This window comes from Podarcis pityusensis, assembly GCF_964106645.2.
Source record: "Podarcis pityusensis genome assembly, chromosome: 14".
In the NCBI taxonomy this organism is placed as follows: domain Eukaryota; kingdom Metazoa; phylum Chordata; class Lepidosauria; order Squamata; family Lacertidae; genus Podarcis; species Podarcis pityusensis.
The window spans coordinates 38,936,933-38,939,779 of record NC_138039.1 but is presented as its reverse complement, the minus strand read 5'-3'; the positions used below and the strand labels follow the sequence as shown (position 1 = coordinate 38,939,779).

General features: G+C 45.9%; 1 protein-coding gene across 2 annotated transcripts in view; it reads right to left on the bottom strand.

The window, feature by feature from the left end:
* Nucleotides 1-2,847, bottom strand: part of BNC1 (basonuclin zinc finger protein 1) — a 309,802-nt gene that overhangs the window by 193,961 nt on the left and 112,994 nt on the right. The gene's annotated exons all lie outside the window — the stretch shown is intronic.

The following is a 2,847-nucleotide window of genomic DNA, read 5'->3' as shown; positions in this document are numbered from 1 at the left end:
GCTTGCTTTCATGGCATTTTTATTTATTTACAAATATCTATAGGCTGCCCTTAAGAGCAGAACTCTCTCAAGGCAGCTTACACCATAAGGACACTGTCTGGATAGGAGTTAGAACTAAAGGAAGTTAAAATCAAGATAGTTCACCACAAGGGATGTAAGAAGGCATCGTCTGTAGTTCCACTGTTTCATCCTCATTTGCAGCACAGTTTCTGTTCCACTGCAGTTCATCTTATGCCAACAGATATGTTGTTCGTCTTGATTTCCACTGTGGCAAAGTCATGTAACTTACCTAAGTTATATCATCATTACATTATTCCACCCCGTTCATTTCAAAGTGAAGGAATCACAGTGCAGGTTTTATTTGGGGGGGGGGGGGATTATAATCAATTATGTATAGTTTTGCAGCATCAACAGCAGTGACTACTGATCACACTTGCCGGACTGATTTCCAGTTTGCACATGGATGCATAAGCAAATGTTGGCAATTTTTTGCTTCTGTTTCTGTTCTGTTCTCTGACATTTTTATTCACCGTTGAATTTAACACGAGTAATTGGTGAACTGAAACTTATTTGGCATGGAAATCTCTGGCCCCTTTGGTCATTTTTTAGCACGTCTCGGGCTCTTCTGCACAATGGTGGAGCTGGAGCTGATTGTTGCAGTGCAAATTGTACCAGGTTGCAGAAGTTCACATATCTCTGCTTCAGTATAGTGAAGGTAAAAAAAAGCTGCTGCCAGAAATTCTACAAATCCTATATTAATAGTTGCCTGTTGCCCTCCACTTTACAAAAGACCACTTTACAAAAGACAAAAGTGGTTTTTATTTAATACTTGTTTACAATTCAGATGTACTATCTATCCCCAGAAGAGATTGCCATGGATTCCTTCAGATGGCTGCCCTAGTCTCCTGCTCCCTTAAACCATGACACCCGTTTTTCTTTGCTGTCCCTGTTCTTTGGGCTTCTCTCAGAGTGCCTGCAGGGTATTGCCTCTCTCTGCTTTTTCAAAGTCCTCAAAACACATCTCCACCCTGCCATCCCCCACAAAAACTTTGGCTTTAAACTGGTACAGTCCGATTAAATGAGGCTGCTTTGGGTGGTTAGGAGAAGGTACTAAACCTTCCTCTACCCCAGACACTTATTTTTCCTCTCCTGGTGGGAGAAAAACTATTCTCCTTGGAGAATAGCAAAGCATAGGTGTTGAAGCATGCCAAACTTTAAATTGGGGTGGGCAATCTTTTTCAGATCCAGGGTTGTATTCCCTTGTGGGCAACCTTCCAGGGGCCACATTCCAGTGCAGGTGGGGCCAGAGGCAAAAGCAGGCAGGGAAAGGGATGTAAATTCCCCATTTGTGCCATAGTGCCAGGAGCGAGCCAGCAATAAATCACACACAGTAACTGATTGATTAGAAGAGACAGGATCTGTCCAGAAATGCCAGGCCTAATGAGCACAGCATCTCTTCTTTGGTAGGTCTTGCCTCTGTGAGGCAGTTGTGGAGACTGAAGGTCCCCACCTTCCCACAGCTGCCTAAGTCTCCTCTCCAGGGTTACCCCCAAGCAATCTGAGACTATGCTGGTGTGCCTGCCTTTGCTCCTCTTGCTTCATGCCTCTCCTGGTTCTGGGAGACCAGTGGGGAAGGGAGCTTGTGACAGCAGGACAGGGAGACACCCATGCTTCTTCACCAGCCTGATTCATCTCTGCTTTTTGCCCACTAAACACTGTTACCTCTTCAGCTTTTGACACCTCCTCTTCCCCCTCTGACCACTCATTGTGGTCCCACCACCAACCCCAGGGCTCTGAGCCTTCTTCCCTTGGGAGCTACCTTGCTGCTTCCTCCCCTGTTCCTTTGTGTCCAGCTTGTCCACGACACATGGGTTAGCTTTATACATACGCATGTCTCTCCAAGGATATATTCCAGCCATGTAGAAGCATTAGAGGAGGGTATGACCTGGAGGCCTGCATTTGATCCCTCGTCTCAGAGTCATCTCCCCGCTTTAAATGGTCCTATATGTCCCCAGCCTTCCCATGAGTTTCCAAGCAATCCATGGACTCTTGCAGATACCATCATAATTGCTTTAAACCTCAGTCCACACCCCTGGATGAAATGAAACCTGAATATGTGTTTGGCTGCCTCTGCTGACAGCTGCCACTCGCTCCCTTAAGTTGCTCCTTCCTTACCTTTGTTCTCCTCTTCTCCACTGTCACAAACAGATTTGCAACCTGATTGGGGACCTGTTTTTTCCCCTCATTGTTGATACGCGCCGCTACAAAGCGCCGTGTAAAAAAGGTGCCGCGATGTGAAAGGATAATAAAACGAGCAGCGACAGGTGCTTCAGTGAGCAACACGATGGAAGTGGGACGGCACGGCAGTGGTTCTTGAACAAATGCACCTGACACTGAATGCAACTTGCAAATGAGGGAAGCAAAAGAACTGGGTTGGGAGCAGTGGACAGAGAGAGTAGCAAGTTGTGGTTTAGTCAGAGGATGCATTCAGTTCTCAGTTGCAGCACTTCTTTGCAAGCTTTTGCAGTTCTTAATAAGGTGCTTGCAACTATGTAAATGCAGGGCTCGCTTACAAATGGGCAGCAGATCTAAGAGTTGCTGCAAAGGCCTCATAAGCCCTGGATTTGGCAAGCACAAGTTTTGACAGTTCTTGCAGAGGGCTAAAGAACTGCTGGAACAAGGAAATGACTGGCAGTGTAAAGCTTTAAAGTTGCTGCTCACAAATCAGCTATGAATCCCTCTGCTTGCGCCTCCAGAATTGTAAGCTCAGCACTTCGTGAAATGAAGGCAACAGACTGTGTGTTTTTATGTGTTCAATTGTCACTTTGTAGTTGTTTCCAGGATACC